The 18,597-nt window shown below is 47.2% G+C and overlaps 1 long non-coding RNA gene across 1 annotated transcript in view; it reads right to left on the bottom strand.

Annotated features, from left to right (window-relative positions):
* LOC111756304 (uncharacterized) overlaps positions 1-18,597 on the bottom strand; it is a 31,729-nt gene that overhangs the window by 4,643 nt on the left and 8,489 nt on the right. The window contains exon 2 of the long non-coding RNA XR_010040114.1: positions 10,534-10,747. This is a non-coding gene — a long non-coding RNA (uncharacterized LOC111756304). The remainder of the gene's footprint in view (positions 1-10,533; positions 10,748-18,597) is intronic.

The raw sequence follows: 18,597 nt of genomic DNA, 5'->3' as shown, positions 1-18,597 counted from the left end.
ATGTCCTGAACAAACCCGACACATCAGCGTTCTCTAGTGAAGCATAGCATGTTGCTCCTCGTCACACCTGTGTGGTCCCAGGCAGATGGCCAAATATCTCTGTGGTTGCCTCCTTACCTGCCAATAGGGATACTAACAGTGCCCACCCACAGGACGAGGGTGAAGATTCTGCGCAGTGATCCACGTAGAAAGCTTAGCACAGGGCCTGGGACCCAGTGCACCTCAGCACTTGCGAGCCACTCTGATGCTGGGTGAAGGATTTTCTTTGGGGAGAAGCGCCAGCTGCTTTATCTGCCCTACACGGGGTCCATCCCGCTCACTGTTCCTGCCACTTTCTGAAGCAGCTCCAGAAGTCCTCTTTCCACTGAGACTGCGGACTCTGGGGGTTTGGAGAGGCTGGGGTCCACATGCCTGCTGCTCCTCCAACCCCCAACTTTCCAGCTCAGGCCCACACATTCCTTCAGAAAGAATCACCCTCCTGCGCTCAGGGATTTAGCTCAGTGGCTCAAATGCTTGCCTGGTAAGCACAAGGTCATGAATTCAATCCCCAGTACCCAAAAAATAAAAAGAAAGAAAGAAAGCATCACCCCCTCCCTGAAGTTCCTCCTGGTGGCAGTGCCACTGTGCCTGGCAGTCACGTCCATGCCATCAGCCTATTACATGGGGATCCCAGGCTGCGGGCAGCTTCCCACCTCCTCTAGCTGCTCCTTTCCAAACCAGCTTCCCCAGCCAGCACCTTTCTACTCTACTTCTGCTTCTCCAGTTAGTGTGCTGACTACAGTCCAGGGCTGAGCCTCTCCTGATACAGGGAAAGATGGGAATGGAGACATTCACAGAAAATGCTGATAAAGTCCACAAAGCTTAATAGAAAACACTGATGTAATGATTCTCTCTCTCTCTCTCTCTCTCTCTCTCTCTCTCTCTCTCTCTCTCTCTCACACACACACACACACACACACACACATACACATGCACACACAAGAGGAATGATCAAAAAGGACAGTGTTTGGATTTTAAAAATGTATTACAGTAGAAGACAAATTGTCACTATTCTCCCCTAAAAACCCTTCCCTTGTCTTTGTACACATCTCTCCCATGGTTCCTGCCACTCTCTGGAGCAGCTCTGAAAGTCCTCTTTTGTGAATGTCTTTAGTTAGGCTGTTGCAGCTACCTTCATGTCTTCAATTGACTTAAAACATTGACCTTTCACGGTCATTTGGATTTTGGGGAAGAGCCAGGAGTCGCAGCACTCCAGATCCAGTGAACGAGGGGGATGAGAACGCACCATGATGTGTTTATGTCTATCTTTCTGTTGGATGGTATTCAGTGGAGACATTCACAATATTTTTCTGTCCTACTTTGTAAAGACTCTCATGAAAGGGAATTTTCAGAATGGCATTAAACTGGGCATGGTGGTGTGAGCCTGTAATCCCAGAACTCAGGAGGCTGAGGCAGGAAGATCCCAGGTAATTTGAGACCAGCCTAGACTACAAAGCAAGATCCTGTCTCAGAAACCAAACTGCTTCAGAAAGTGGCAATGTATTTTGTTTTTACTGATACATTTTAAAAAATTCAAATGCACAGCATTTTTTATCAGCCTATATTTTGACTGTAGTTTATGACTTCATCCCCAACATAGGTCATGGAGACTCTGACCTCCCCTGTCTTCAGCTGGCCATCAAGGGATTCTCTGACCTGTTTGTCTAACAGCAAGTGGAAGACCTCCTTTTTCCTGAGGGGGGGTCCTGTCCTGGCCCTAGGGGAACCGTGCAGCTCAGAAAGGCCAAGCAGAACCAGGGCCGCCTCGCTGCGCTCCCCAACCTGACACATGCAACCTCACTGCATGCACTTGTGCAGTGAGGCCCCCACAAACCCAGAGAGGCAGGCGGGAGGGCTCCTGCTTCGCAGGACATATGGGGACTCCTAGAGGGCTTGGGAGCTCTGCACCCCTTCCCTATGCCTCATCCTCCATGCCTTCTGTACTTAATATTAAGCCAGCGTGTTTCCCTGAATCAGTCTCTCTCTCTCTCTCTCTCTTTCTCTCTCTCTCTCTCCTGGGGGTTACCCTGGTCTCCATCCCCAGTCCTTTTTAAATTTTGAAACAAGATCTCACTAAGTCACTAAGTTGCCCAGCTAGGTCTGAACTTGAGATCTTCCTGCCTCAGCCTCCCAGAGTGCTGGGCTAACAAGCATATACAACCACACCTGCTTTCCCAAGTTCTGGGCCACTTCAACAAATGAAGGAACCCTGAAGCCAGGGCAGTAGGAACCCCGATTTGTAGCTGCGGTCAGAGGCACAGGTCACAACCTGACGCCTGGAAGCAACATCAAAGACAGGAGGGGAATCTTGGGGATGAAGTTGCCACCTTTGGTCTCAGGTCAGTGTCAGAACTAAATGCTGGCTAGCCCGTTGGTGCGGGCTTTTCATGGGGTCACAGGTGTCTTCTGGGTTGATTCTTGTGATGTGAGAGCAAAGGAAAAATAAACTGTGTTTTCTAACATATAACAACTCAAATTTTTTTTTTTGTCTTTTTATGCCGCTGAGCTAAATCTCCAGCCCCAACAACTCAATTTTTTTTGTATTGTAAAATCTACATAAAGTAAAATTTGCCACCTTAGTTTTTTGTCTTGTTTTGTTTTTTGTTTTTTCTACTTAGGCTGGGTTTTGAACCCCGGGCCTTTATACCATACTACGTCCCCAACCCCCCACCCTCTCCCTTGGTTTTGGTCTTTCCAAACAGGGTCTCCCTATGTAGTCCAGGTTGGCTTTAAACTTACTATGTATCCCAGGCTGGCCTTGAACTTGCATCAGTTCTCCTGCCTCAGCCTCCTGAGTTGTGCTGGGATTACAAGCTTGTGCCACCACCTAGGTCCCAGCCTTTTTTACTTTTGATTTAGTGACAGAGTCATGCTAAACTGCTAAGTGACCCAGGCTGGGGTTTGAATTTGGGATCCTTCCTCCCAGAGTCTTAGGATTACAAATTTGTAAATGTAAATTCAGTGGCATTAAATATATTCGTGATGCACTTCAGTAATTTTTTGTCTTTTTCGTTTTTTATCGGTACCAGGGATCGAACTCATGACCGCCTGCTTGCAAGGCAGGTGCTTATGCCGCTGAGCTAAATCCCCAGGCCCCTGCACTTCAGTAATTTTTGATAAGCTCTATCTCGAAGTACCACCCACCAAGGCTCACCTAAGGGAGAGACCGTTTTGGGGTCTGACTTCCGCAGTGCTTCTCCAGCACAGTCCTTCCCCGGTGGAAACCAGCCACTGAATTCTAACCTCTAAGCGCTGCAGGTTTTGCTTCTCTCCAACCTCGCACACACGAGGTCAAACAAGGGGAGCTCCTGAGCCTCCCCACTGTGCAGATCTGGAAAAAGGCCTCTGCACTGCCAAAGGCAGGTTCAAAAAACACGTGTGTATTAACAATCCAAAGCTTCCAATAGCTTTGATTTAAAAAAATCATGCATAAAATTTGCAAAGTGAAATTCCAAACCTTCACACTCACAGAGAACTTGAAAGATTGGCACAGTGAACCGCGCATCTCCACCTGGAGCTGCCACCAAGCTCCCTCCGCCCACCGGGCCCAGCCACGCAGGAGGCACCCAGCGCGTGGGGGGCCCTGTTCTAGCCCTGCGCTGGGAAACCCAGACCCGCAGTCTCAAAATCCATCGTTCTGCCCTCACTTCCTGTCTTGTGTCCATACACAATCATCCCTGAATCTGTTCATCTACCCACCTTTTGTTTTTTTAATGCAGCACTATAATTTTAAGAAGAAAAAGAAGATAACAAATTATGAGAAAGCCACAGGCTCAGAAGTTTTGAGAGAAAGTGAAGGAAACTCTGAGTGATCACACTGGCCTCTGACTAGCAGAAATTTATTTATTTATTTGTTTGTTTGTTTATTTTACTGAGTCCACTATGCAGTTCAGGCAGGCCTTGAACTCACTATTTAGCCCAGGATGGCCTTGAACTCATGATCCTTCTGCCTCAGCCTCTCAGGTGCTGGAGGCATGTGCCACCATGCCTGGCTTACTGGCAGAAATTTTCACTTTTCTGTTTAGCATTTCCCACACTTTTCTGCAGTGAGTTTCTATTAATCTTTTGGGTCAAGAAAATAATTTTTAGGTGGGGCGTGTGTATGTCTGTAATCCCAGTCCCCTGGGAGCCTGAGACAGGCAGATTCCATATGGAAACCCAGTCAGAGAGATCCTGTCTCAAAATAAAAAATAAGAAAAGAATGTCAGCTCAGTATAAGATTCGGATTCAGTGCCCAGTATCTCAAACAAAACAGAACAAACCCATATTGCCTTTTATTAAAAAATTTTTTTCTTTTTCTTTTTCTTTTTTTCACATTGCCTTTTATAGAATTAGAATTTTTCCTTTAGCTGGTACTCTGTGATAACTCACTAGATACATACAAAACATAATGATCAAATCTACATTTCCAACTCCTCAAACTTTTTGGGTACCAGGAATCAAACCCGGGACCTCATAATACCAGGCAGGCGCTGCAACACAAAGCTACATCATCAGCCTCTGTCTTTGTTTTTTATTTTAAGACAGTCTTGCCAGCACCCCAAGCTAAGCTGGTCTCAGACTCGAGAAGACCCTCCTGCCTCAGTCTCCCAAGTCCTGGGATTATAGGTGTGCACTGCCATACCCGTATGTTACAGATTTTATTAACATGTGACAATTGGTGCTTATTTATGTGGCTCAGTGTGATACTTCACTACTAGGCACACATGAAATTTCTCTGGGGGAAGAGATGCAGTGGTGAGGAGACCAATGAGGGTGAGAAATAGGAGGGAAAAGCTGTGTCCCCCTCAGAGAAGGAGGTGGGGAGAACTGGGCTCCATTGGAGAAAGGAGATGAGGAGGAGAAGACGGGGTTGACTATAATTCTGGATCAGTCCCAACCTCCCTCCTGGAAGACAGCGCTGGGTTCCCGGGCTTTGCAGCTACAGGGGGCATTGTGCCCAGACTGATGCAGAGCCCTAAAGGGATTCAGTCAGCTGGCGGATGTCAAGTCTGGCTGGGGCTCTCGGAAGGGGACAGATGGTGCTCAGGACTGGAAACGGGGCTCCTATTGGCTGAAGAAAAAGAGGCAGAGTAATGATGGGAAGAGCCAGGTGACTACCCTGAGGTCCCTCGCCCAGATGTGAGTAAGTGATGGCTCTGAGGGTTCCACCCCAGAACGGAATAGGATGGTCAAGAGAGGGAAATTCCACCCACGGAATCTAAAATGAGAGGAGGCAGCCAAGCATGGTGGCACAGGCCTGTGATCCCAGCACTTGGGAGGCTGAAGCAGGAAGATCACCTTGAGTTGGAAACCAGCAGAGCTATAAGGTGAGTGGCCAGCCTGAACTACGTAGGAAACAAAACAACAAACAAACAAAATAAAAGGAAAAGAAATTTGAGCTAAAGTAATGGAGGAAGAGTAAAAGATAAAAAACAAAGGCCCTAGAATACTCCTCTGCATTTATTCCTATGAATGTATGATGGCCAGTAAGTCCTTACTATAGTATGTTAGTACATTCTTTTCCTATACCTGAAGGTGCCTGCTTTATACAAATAAGAGGTTGAAACTGAGTGTGGGGGGCCCATGCCTGTAATTCCAGCACACTGGAAGGCTGAGGTAGAAGGACTGGAAGTTTGAGTCCAGTCTGAGCAATTTTAGTGACTTATCAAGACTGCTTCAAAATAAAAAGGCCCTGGGCTTAATCTCCAGTATTATAATACAACACAATATAGCACAACACCACAAAACAAAAACTAAAAAAAGCCATACGAGTTTGGGGGTCAAACTCCTGCCTGAGTGAGGAGGCACACATCATATTCCAGCCATAGCAGATGAGTATTGTTTAAAGAAACAGAAGCAGAGCATAGTGGGTGTCATTAGACGTGGAGAAACTGGAATGCTTACAGTGGGACTGTGATGGATGTCACTGTGGGAAAGAATGTAAAAGGATGTCGTGGCTGTGGAAAACAGCAGGGCGGTTCCACAGCCCGGCATGGAGGGTATGCCCACAGTCTCAGCACATGGGAGGATGCTGAGGCAGGAGGCTTGCCACGAGTATGGGAGGAGCCTGAGCTGGGTAGTGAGTTCAAGGCCGGCCTGAATTACAGAACAAGATCCTGTCTCAAAAAACAAAGACAAAGGGGCTGGGGATTTAGCTCAGCAGCATAAGCACTTGCCTTGCAAGCAGGCAGTCGTGAGTTCGATCCCCGGTACCGATAAAAAGGAAAAAGACCAAAAAAAGAAAAAATACAAAATAAAGCAGACAAGAATAGAAACACAGAATTACCATGTCACCCAGCAATTCCACTCTGGCTCTGTCTATCATTATATACCCACACAAATTATATGCCCACCTGAGTTCATGGCAACATTGCTCATCATCCAAACCCCGATCTGAAAGCCACTCAGGGTTCTTTGACAGGTAAAAGGAAAATGGAATGGAAGGGCATTCAGGCTTAAGAGGGAAGGAAATCCTGATGCACACTGAAACATGGATGAACCTTAAGGAAATTGTGCACAGGGAACCAGCAGACACAGAAGGTCAGATACCATGTAGCTCCACTTCCATGAAGTTCCTAGAGTCATCAAATTCATAGAGACAGGAAAGGGAATGTTGGTTACCAATGGGGAGATTCAAGGATGAGCAGCTCTTGGTTAATATGTACAGCATTCTAGTTTGGAAAGAAAAAAAGTCATGGAGACAAACTTAAAGTCACAGATCTGTACACTTAGGGTAGAAAATGACTAGATGTGGTGGCATGCGCCAGGAATCCCAACACTCAGGAGACTGAGGCAGAAATGTTGCTCTGAGTATGAGGCCAGCCTGGGCTACATAGTAAATTCAAGACCAGCCTGAGCTCAAGAGTGAGACCCTGTTTCAGAAAAAAGCAAACAACAAAAGAAATGGTAAATTTTATGTCTCACGTGTATTACCACAACTTTGAAGGTTTCAAAGGGTTGAGTGGGGAATGCGACTTAGTACATTCCAGATCATGGTTCAACCCCCACCACCATAAAAAACAAAGTGAGGGACTTGAATTATACAGGACAAAAGGTAGGATCCTCACAGGATATCTGGCAGGCAGCGACACAGTTGAAAGAACAAAGACTTTAGAGCCGTAGACTTATTTCATACTTTGTTTTTCCATTGGGTAGTGCTAGAGATTGAACCCAGGCCCTTTTGTGCCAGGAAAGTGTTCTTGTAACAGAAAATGCCCCCCACCCCAGCCAACGGACTTCAGTTTTTCAGCTGCCCAGGTAACAGCTCCTGTTCTAGGTCCAGTTGCTTTTGTCTTTTAGAAATGGCTGGCAAAATGCTAAAATATCTCTCTCCTGCCTCCAAAGCCACTTCAAGACCTCCCACCTGCCAATGCCACCATGATTGCCCCCATATACACTGCCTCAGACTTCAGCCATCCACAGCCCACACCTGCCTGGATTTAAAAGAAAAAGCTTTCTGCCTTTGATTGGCTCCTACCAGCCAGCCCCTTTTTGCAAACACTCCAGTTTTGGACTCAAAGGTTAACTGACTGGACTCAGCCTCCCAAAGGCTCAAAAACTTGGCCCCTCTAAAAAGCACTTCTGATTACCGACACTTCCAAGCTGCCTGCTGGGAAGACACAAAAGCACTATTGCAATATCTGGCAGAAATTGGTTACAAGAAAAAACAAAAAACCATGAATCTCTTGGAACTGCTGGCTTGTATAAAACTTGGATTTTTTTTTTTTTTTTAACTTAGATCTTCTGGTTCACAAAAGCAAACATGCTTTCTCAGACCATCAGCCTCTGGGAGTGTCCAGTGGCCTGCCTGTGTAAATACATAGACCTGGTCAGTAAAGGCTGCCTCCTCCTTCCCCTCCATGTCCAACAGTCACTGTCCTTCTGATCAAGAAAGCCCATAAGCTCACCTTAGACTGAGACCTACCTGTCCAGGTGCAGCATGCTCTCCTGAGGCGAACTGTCCTAAAATTGGACCCCTGGCAGATGCTGAGTACACCCTCTTTGTGGACAAAAGTAGCTCTGATAGGAATGAAGTCCAACAGGCTATAGGCTGTGGTCACCTTGACCAAAATTATTTTGGCCAAAATTCTTTTGCAGGGATGGTCTGCCCAGCAAATTGATTCTTACTGCTGTTGTAAACCTGCCACCAGTGACACAAAATAATCTGGTCCAGTGGCTTAGGCCCTCTCCAGGAATCCTACTCACTTAAACATCAATCCTAGCCACCAGACCTGCCTGCACTGTATGTCCTACAAGCTTGAGCTGCTGTGCCGGCATGTACACCCCTGCAACCAGCTCAGGCTTCAGCATCTATGTCACCAGCCTTGAGCTCCCATTCCCTACTCATACTGAGAAGACTATAAAAGTTTGCAGGGTCCTGTTATACAAATCACCCCTAGACATGACCTTCCCTTGATCATTGGCAGCAACAATGGGCCTGCATTTGTAATAGATTACTTCAAAAACTAGATTAAATTAAAATTACATACAGCATACAAGCCACAAAGCTGTAGAAAAGTTTAAAAAAAACAGCTTGTAATTCACACACATATAACCCAGGTGCATATTAACTTCCTTTACGAGTTTCAGAAATCCCTCACTGAAAAGAATGAGCTGTGCTTACATTGTTTGCTCTGTTTTTCATGCCTCTATCTTATAATCCAAGAAACTACTTTGGCTTTTTTTTTTTTTTTAATCGGTACCGGTGATCGAACCCACGACTGCCTGCTTGCAAGGCAGGTGCTTATGCCGTTGAGCTAAATCTCCAGCCCCTCAAGCAACTACTTTGAAGATAACAATACACAGCATATTAATCATTGTTAATCTCCTATCATCCTGCTTTGAAATTCTATATCATTGTTTTTACTGTTTTATCTCTTTAAAATTAAAAAAAATTAAAAAAGAAAGAAAGAAATCCAGCCTTAGATCACTGAAAAATTTACCAGGACAGCAACTCTGAAGCTCTGTCTAAATAGATGGTGCACTCAAAGTTCTGCTCTGGTTACCCTGGATGCTGACCGGTCCACGCACAGCTGAAGCCTAATGACAGTGCACAGGATTGCTCCATACCTTTTCCCCTTGATTTTTGTGTTTTTTCAGGCTGTTTACCCCAGTCTTTGCTTCCCCACCCCTGCTGTGTTTTGTACCTTAAATTCAATAGACCACTGCCCCAAGAGAATAGAACAATGAATCAAATATTTGACCAAGATCTGATGAGTGTCCAACACTGGCCATTTTCCTAGATCAGATTAACTCCCTCACTCTCTGCCAGAGTAATGTTACAGAACAGACAGGCCCAGGTTATGTCTCTTCCTAAAAACAACTTGGGGGAAAACTCTATAATAAGATAATCTTGGGGAGCTTGGCTAAGGCCCATCCTAGGATCACTGACTGCTTCTAGTTGGACCTTGTATCAGAAGATCACGTGTAGTATGCCCAGCAAAGATTTTCTGGGGAAACTAAGAGTGAGGAACTGTAACAGAAAATGGCCTCCAAGCCAGTATACTTCAGTTTCTAGTCACTCAGGTAACAGCTCCCATTCCAGTGCCAGTTGCTTCTGTCTCTTAGAAATGGCTGGTCACTATGATATATAGCTGGTCACTGTGATGTCACTATGATGCACATTGCATAAACCAGTCCTCAACTGGCAAGCCATTCTGCTTCTGTACTTCCTGCTTGCTTATCTGACATAAGTCTTAGATCACCAGAAAATCACTCCTGATATTTTGGTAGTGATTCCAATCAGTGGTTGCCAATGTAAAATAAATCTGCCTCCATATCCTGGGTGTCATTTCAATGTTTCTGTTTACTGTTGCTTTCTACTGAACCACATCCTCAGCTGCTGCAACCCATTGGCTCCTGAGATTCTTAAGGTGAAGGACCATGAGGAAAATGAAGAGACAAGCTGGGATCAAGTGGAACCCCTTACTCTCCTGATGGGAGGAAAGCAACTGGCCCCCCACTGCAGGGGTGTTTATTTATAACTTTTAGTAACTTAATGTCACATGATACCCTGTTGCCCTAGCAACCCATTGTTCAGATTGTCTTGGTGTAAGTATTCTCTGGGTTGAAGCAGCAGCTTCACATGGCTTGCCCTGGGCACACTTTGTTCTTGGGGTGGTCATGCTCCAACCTTGTATATGTGATCAATTTCTAGCATCAACAGCTCCCAACACTCAGTAGTAGACCCATTTGGAATTCCTGATTCCTCATACCAACCTTGTGTCTGCAGTGAGTGCTGTGAGGACCTCCACACAAGGTGGAAACTAGTGGCACCTTACCCCTATCCACTATTCCTGCACCACTGTAGACATTACTAATCAATCACCACACTTTTCCCACTTGGGAGGAGCCCCTACCAATTGTTCAGGCCCAGAAGATGCTCACAGACTACAGTCACATCTGTGATTCTCCTTCTATCCCTGGTGTTCAACCTGAGAAGATGATTAGAAACCTTCAACTTCTCTCTCACAGGATCTCCCTGGGCCTCCTCCATCCCTTGTGGGAATTCACCTTGTCCTGAAGGTCCAGAAGTTTGGCTCTGATCATCACATGTTCTGCAGGTCCTGGGCCCCTCAGGTGCTTGACTTGTGATTGCTGTGAGGTCTCCTTGACTTGAGGCAGCAGGTTTCTTACACAAATGACTCAAGTGTCCTGGCTTTTATGAAGAGGGTCTCGTCCTGGTCAGTCATTCAACGAGGCAGAGAGACTACTGAGAGACATTGAGCTGTTGTGAGAAAGAAGCCAACAAAGAGACCAAGCAAGTGCATAAGCTTTTGTACGATGAAGGTCCCTTCCTTGGATGTGACAGGAAGGAAACCAGCAAAGGTGGGAGTGGATATAAATATGTTCCTTCTGCTGCGTTTCTTCATCACTCACAGGCAGGGGCTAGAACAGATGAGAGTGTGTTAAGGTTTGATGTCCCTAAAGGCCTGTGAGTTAGTTAAAGGCATGGCCCCCAGTCTGGGGCACCACCACTGGGAGATGTGCCTTTGGGAGGTGAGGCCTCATGGAACAAAGTTATGTCCCTGGGACATGCCCTTGAATGGGACATTGGGACCCTGGCCACTTCCTGGCATAAAGTGAACAGGTTCCCTGTGCCACACACTGCCCTCGTGAAGTACCACCAGAGAGCAACAGGGCAAAGCAGTGCTGAAACCATGAGTCAGAATGAATGTTCTTCCTCCTAAGCTGATTATCTCAGGTTATTTTGTGAGTAACGCAGTGTGCACGTGGAAGGGGATGGTAGTACAGGACCCCACCTGGTTTCTGGTCACCAGTTGAAAGTAAAACTAGTTGAACTAGTCCTAAGCACTTGTGAGGAACAAACACTCAGCTTTTCAAGGGCTGTTAAAAAAAGCAGGGCAAAAGACCCAGTGTTTCATGCAGGGCTGGGGTTTTGCCAGCAATCCAGTGGAACAAGGGCACAATGTTAGCAAGACCAGACCAAGCGCAGTCTGAGTACTCTGGCTCACCAGGATTCCTCACAAGTGTCCCTGGTCTGAGTCAAATGTGGTGGTGCAGGGTTGTCATCCCAGCCAACACTCAGGAGGCTGAAGCAGAAGGATATCCAAGAGATTGAGGCCAGGATGGGCTACATAGTGAGTTTAAGGCCAGCCTGAACCACATAGTGAGACCCTGTTTCAAAAACAAAAATAAATAGAAAGGTGTTCCTGGGCCAGTGCCTCCTCCAGACAATGATAAGAACAGGAACTCGGCTGCTTCCCTCTTGCACTGGCATAGTCTTGCAGTGTCTTAGCTCACTGCGGCAGGAAGGAGTGGGAAAGGAGCATCAGCTTTAGAGGCCCAGGCTTCCTGGGATGGCAACTCTGTCCAGGCAGGTCCTCTGCTACTAGACAGGAGGCAAGAGAGAAGGCAGAGACAGCCTCCCTGGAGGGAGACGTGACCCACATAACAAGTCACATGTCCCAGTTCACTGCAAGGACATGGGGTTGGGAACCTCAGGCAGGCCAGGGAGGGACAAAGGCACCCAGAGAGCATAAGCACGTGGGGTCTCTGCCAAGAGGGAACACAGAGCTCAGGAGGGGTAGAATCCACCCCAAGGACAGGGAGAGGTGCGGAGAAAGGGTCAAGGCCAGTAAAAGGAAAGTTGAAAAGGGTGGGGAAATTGTAGACAGGGAGATTCCTGCACAAGGGGCCCCTGGCTCAAAGCTGGTGGACCTGGCATGGAAGGCATGGAAGGGCAGGGTGGGCACTATTTCTGATGATGAGAAAATGAAGGATGCATGGGTAGGGCTCAGCTGAAGAGGGTACAGGTGAGGGTACCAAAGTAACATAGACCAGGAGCTGGGAGAGACAAGCGTAGACAGATGTTGAGATCACAGGGACTGATTTCCAGAAGCTTGAAGTGGCCCTGGAGATTGAACCCAGGGCCTCTCAATGCTAGGCAAATGCTTGCACTGAGCTACAGCCCCAGGCCTGTTCACTCATTTAATTGTATTATTCTAGGCTGCTAAGTGAGATAAAAATCAATGGGGAACAGACAGGGACAGGCCCTCGAGGGAGATGGGGCAGAAGATGCGAATGCTTTACAACTGTGGCTGGAGGTGGCTGGAGGTGCATTGGAGGTGGCAAGACCTCCAGGAAAAGTCAAGAGGGTCAGGCTTACATGTCTGCCTAAGGGATAAACAGCAACTTGAGACAACAGTAATTAGCAACACCTCAGACTGGAAGTCCAGAAAGGCATAGGATATCCCGGTGGGTGACCAGAGCATCTGGATCTTTTCCTGCTCCAAAACAGTTCTGTTCTTTCTGTGATAGAAACCATAGATAAACTGAGCGGGGCATGGTGGTGCATGCCTGTTCTCCTGACACTGAGGAGGCTGAGACAGGAGAATCCCTGTGCGTTCAAGAATAGCCTGGACTCCAAAGTGAGTTCAAGGCCAGCCTAAACTACACAGTGAGGCACTGTCTCAAAAAACCCAATCAAATTTAAAACAAAAACAAGTAAGTCCTAGATAAGGCAAGATTAGTGATGCTAGCCATCTATCGTAGTGGAATGCCTGCCTTCCCTATTGTATCAGTATTAGTTGTAATCTTACTGGGTTGATTGTAGTTTGACTCACATTGTACCCACCTTGTGATTTTGCTCTATAAAACATTCCTGGAAAAGTGGCCTCAGTGGAACCCACTGTCAGGACCCCTTCAGTCTCCTTTCCTACTCTTTTTTTTCTTTTTTCTTTTTCGGTCTTTTTTGTTTTTATCGGTACCAGGGATCGAACTCACGACTGCCTGCTTGCAAGGCAGGCGCTTATGCCTGCTGAGCTAAATTCCCAGCCCCTTCCTTTCCTACTCTTAACCTTGTCATCCCTTGGAACTCATCCCTCAATATTTGAGGGACACAAATTCAGCACATCTGACAGCTGGCAGGGTGGAGATTTTTTCTCCTATATCACTGTAACAGCCATATGCAAAGAAGTACTAATATCGTCTGCACTTCAACAGGCAAGGAATAGAGGCACACAGAGCGGCATCACCATCAGGTTTTCCCTTGGCACAGTAGAAAAAACGAGCAGAAAAAGGAAATAAGGCCTTTAGTGCTATTGGTGGGTACCAGAGGGCTGCAGAAGAGCGCGACATCTCTCCCAGGCAGACAAAGAATCTGGGCTTTTATTTGGTTTGACAGAGGGTGGAGTTTGAAGGGGCGGGCCAAATGACGTATTGGCAGCTGATTGGGGGAATGTTGGCACGCAAGCAAAAAGCGGAAAGTTCAATTTAGACTTGGAAGAAGAACAGGCAGATCAGCATTGGAGGGACATGGTGTCGCTCTAGCGTCCATTGCGCTGTTGGGCAGGTGCAACACTGAGTTCCATGCGGGTGCCCAGAGTCAAAGCAGATAACAGAGGACAGGAAAGGTTTGGAACTCAGGCATCCCGGCTTCTAGGCAATCTCAGGAACATCAGACTGTTCATGATGCACGCATTCATTAAACATTTTTTGTTAATGCATGTTTACCTTCTTTGTGTGGAATTGGTACATGTGTATAACACAGTATAATTCCTTTTGTTATTGCTGTAGACTGTATTGGAGTCTCTGAGCCTGGAAAATCAGTACTGCTGGAAATGCTGCCTGGTAAGGTGAAGCTCAGGAGGCTTCTACTGAGAAGGACTGCATCAGCTGCGGGAGTCCAAGTAGAATACTGTGCTTTGGCTGAAAGTTGTTCTGCATTTTGCTTGTGTTTAGAGATACTGCCTGGGGGGCAGGAAAATTTCAGTACAGTCTACAGTTGGGATGGTAGCACGTTACTTTGGAGATTTTTTTTACCAGATCTGTATTGAAAATTGAGAGCAAAGAGACAGTAATTTAAAACATTTGGCCAGACAGAAGGCTCCAGTGGAACTGCGGGTTGCAAAGATGAAACAGGAGAACATATTTGTTTAGAAGAACAGGACAATGGAAAAATGGACTGAAATCTTTCACCAGAAGATAAGAGCATATTTGAATTGCAGGACATTCTTGTTTTTTAGTCTTGCCATGCCATGTTTAAAGTTAATGGGAGGGTAGGGGTTTAGCTCAGCAGCATAAGCGCCTGCTTGGCAAACACAAGATCGTGAGTTCAAACCCCAGCACCAAAAAAAAAAAAAAAAAAAAAAAAAAAAAGTTAATAGGAAGTAAGGACTGTTATTGTAATCTTTTAATTTGATTTTAATGGTTTTTTATATGTTTGTAACCAGATTGATTAAAGTATTGTGTTTTAATGTTGAACCTTGGTCACCCTTTGAATAGTCTGCTTTTTTATTTTGTCTTTTTGAGACAAGGCCTAGCAGTTCAGACTGGACTTGAGCTCATTTTGTAGCCCAAGCTGGTCTCAGATTTGCAACAATCTTCCTGCTTCAGCCTCCCGAGTGCTTACAGGAGTGCACCACCAAGCCTGGTCATTTTTTTTTTTTTTTTTCTACTGAGGATTGAACTCACAACCTTGAGCTTGCCAGGCAGGCACTTGTGCCACTGAGCTATATCCCTGGCCCTGAATATTTTGGCGCAGCAATAAGTGTAAAAAGAATTGTATTTATGTAATTATTGCATTAATGTAAATCAGAATAGACCAAGACATGTAACTGAAAGAGTTTTGGCCCAGACAGGACACTGTAGCTGGTAAAGCCTCAGGCAGAACCAAGGAGCTCCATCTCTCCCACCCCTAGGAATTTACCTCTGGCTCCAAACCAGTGCCAATGGGATACCTGTGCATCACTAGTGCCCCTTAGGTTCCACCCCAAACCTAGGCTATTTATATGCCTCCACTCCATGTGTTCCACAGAGAGATCATCGGCCCCTGGGGGAGATGCTGCGCCCCAGGGGCTCGGTGGTGTCTATCCCCACATTCTCAAAATAAAGGTCATTTATATTTCATACTTCTTATCTTTTCAGCCGCCGCCGGTCCCCCACAGTTCTATTAGTTACCTTTCACAAATCTGCCACTAAAGACTACAGTTTAAGGAAATGTGTATGGTTATCAAGTTGACCAGGGGTGGATTATTATGGATTAAAAACTGGTGGTAAATTTAACACCAGGTGAATCAAATTATCATGGTGCTGAGTGTAGATGGCTCACCTGAGGAAAATTGCCAGCATAAATAGAGATCTGGAGAAAAAGAATGAGACATTGTGGGTTCTCCTAAATGTTGCTGTTTTGAGCTGTTGGTTTTCTTGGAGGAGCTTGTCATGCTGGCTTTCCCAATTCGAATGTGGCCATTGGAGGAGCTCATTGCTTTGTCGCTGAGAATGGCTGGGTTCACATTGGGGCAGCTTTCCTCCTTACACTGAGCATCGCTTCCTGACTCTGGAGGGGAAGATGTGTGCTGTTGAATCTCCAGGAGAAGCTCCCCATACATGGCTTCCTGGCAAGTACTCAATAGTCCTCATCATCAGAGCAGCTCGGGACTTCATTGTCGCTGAGCATGACTGTGATACTTTTCAGGGCAGCCCTGGTCCTTATTTTGAGCGTGACTTCTGGACTCCACTATAGAACCCTCAGTCTACCTACATGGCTCCTTCACCCTGCTGATATAGACTTTCTAGCATCCACCACTGACCTTTAGGCCTTCCCAGTGCTTATCCATGGGATCCAGGCCTTTGGCCGAATATTCTGGGTCATTAGTGTTGTGGACAGATTTCCTGCACTTTCTTGTATTTAACCTGCGTGACCACCATAAAACAGTATTATAAATTCTGTGTCCTGTATGTAATTGTTCTCTTCACAACCCTTAGCTGCAAGTCAACCTTCTTTCCTCCTCTTCCCTCTTTCCTGCCTCCTGAAAGAGTTGCTGGCCCAGACCGGACACTTTAACCAAGAGAAGCCTCAGCCAAATTAAGGAGCTCCTGCCCCCCCTCCCCCCCCCCCCCCCCCGCCCTTTAGAGATTTACCTGTAACCCTATACCCCCATCCCTAAGAACCTGCCTCTGGCGCCAAACGTGTGCCAATGAAATACCTGTGCATCCCTAATGCCCCTTGGGTCCACCCCAGACAGAGGCTACTTATGGGCCTCACTCCACGTGTTAGAGAGAGTGTGTTCCAGAGAGAGACCGCCAGCCCCGGGGTGGAGATGCTGCGCCCCGGGGTGGGGGTGGGGTGTCTCTCCCCGAATTCCCGAAATAAAGGTTACTTATATTTTATACTTATTATCTTTGCAGCCACCGCCGCCCACTCCTTTCATGGCCGTCCACTCCACTCCTTCCCATTCCACTCCACTCCTTCCCATTCCACTCCACTCCTTCCTTCCTTCCTTCCCCATCCCTCCCTTCTCAGACCTAACACCTCCGTCTCTCGATCCTCCTCCCATTTGAGAAAGATCAATCTCCCTACTTCCTGTAATCTTTCACTTTGCTCTTTATTTATAATTTGGGTTTCTCACATAAGAGAAACCATGCATTGTTCACGTTTGTGTGTCTGATTTACTTCCCTTAACATTAACATTACAATTCTCTGAGCGGTTAAATGCGCAGGTACTGACAGAAAAGGGACTTGTGGGGTTAACGGGTTCGGGCCATCAGGACAGCAAAAGATGAGGTCTCAGGGCTGAGCCCAAAGGCGCCCCTGGAGGATTTGATGAAGGGATGATCTGCTCCTCGGTCTGAAGCCAGTGCAGGAGTGGGGGTTTAGGGGTGAGGACGTGGAGGTGGGGAAGCCACCAGCGTGTCCTGAACTTTGCGCTGGCCTGGCCCCATCCAGCCCCGCCCCCGGGAACTCCCCTCCCCCATTCCGCTGCCCTCACACCACCACGGTGGCCGGAGGGTGACTGGAATGTAGTCGGACCAGATTCTTTCTCTTTCTAGCAAGCTCTGGCCTTGAAATTCAGCTTGCCAGTTGAGCTTGGGGGAGAAGGGTCAGCAGAAGCCTCCCAGGATCTTCCAAGGTCATCTCATCACCCCTCCCCTACCAGTCCCTCTTCCCTCTCCTAAGAGGCCCTGGGACCACACAAGGTCACACAGAGGGATTCGAAATGGGGCCCTACCCTCCTCCAGTGGGTTCTTCATGGTGAGGTGGGGTGGGGTGGGGCTGCAGCTCCCCTACTTCCATGTCAAGAACAGGCCCAGGAGTCGCTTAGGGGTCTCTCAAAATCCAGGTCGTAGATGTCACCATCTGGATCTGGCCTGGGAGAATAAGAAATAGGCCCAGGGTGGGCAATGATATCCTGGGTAAGCACACTGACTCCTGATGGTCATCCTCTGGGCTTTGCTCACCATCTGCACTGGAAGTCCTCTGCAGAAAGGAGGACATCCCAAGACCAGACAAGGGTCCGGCCTGCAGGGTGCAGGGTTGGCAGGCAGGAGCCCAGAAAGGTGCAGTGTCTGAACGCAGCTTTCTCAACTCCCAGTCCCAAAATGTCATAACTGTCCCTCCCCACTTCTGTGGTACTGGATGAAAGAGTTGCTGGCCCAGACCGGACACTTTAACCAGGAAAAGCCTCAGCCAAGTTAGGGGGCTCCTGCCTCCCCACCCCTATAGATTTACCTGTAACCCTATACCCCCATCCCTAAGAACATGTTCCTGGCTCCAAACGTGTGCCAATGAAATACCTGTGCATCCCTAACGCCCCTTGGGGTCCACCCCAGACAGAGGCTACTTATGGGCCTCACTCCACGTGTTCGAGAGAAGAAGAAGAGTGTGTGTTCCAGAGAGAGATCACCGGCCCCGGGGTGGAGATGCTGTGCCCCGGGGGCCGGGGGGTCTCTCCCCGCATTCCCAAAATAAAGGTTACTTACATTTTATATTTCTTATCTTTGCAGCCACCGCCGCCCACTCCTTCCACGGCCCTCTTTTCCTTTCCCACTCCTTCTCCTTCCTTCCCCCTCTTCCTCTTTCTCCTCTTCTCAGACCTAACACTGGAGATACAGGAATCAAATCCAGGGGCACTTTGCCTCTCAGCTACATTCTCAGCCTGCCTGCTTGTTCACTTGCTTGCTTTCATCATGGTCTTTATCTCCTAAATTATCTACTTGGCATCCTCTTGCCTCAGCTTCCCAGAGAGCTAGAATTATAGGTATTGGCCACCATGCCCAGTTTTAAAAATTGTGCTCTTTGTGTTACAAAAGTAATGCAAGTTTAAGCCATGAAAC

This window comes from Cavia porcellus, unplaced genomic scaffold (assembly GCF_034190915.1).
Source record: "Cavia porcellus strain 051 isolate PalLab524CR breed Dunkin Hartley unplaced genomic scaffold, mCavPor4.1 scaffold_17, whole genome shotgun sequence".
Classification (NCBI taxonomy): domain Eukaryota; kingdom Metazoa; phylum Chordata; class Mammalia; order Rodentia; family Caviidae; genus Cavia; species Cavia porcellus.
This window is presented reverse-complemented; position numbering and strand designations above follow the sequence as displayed.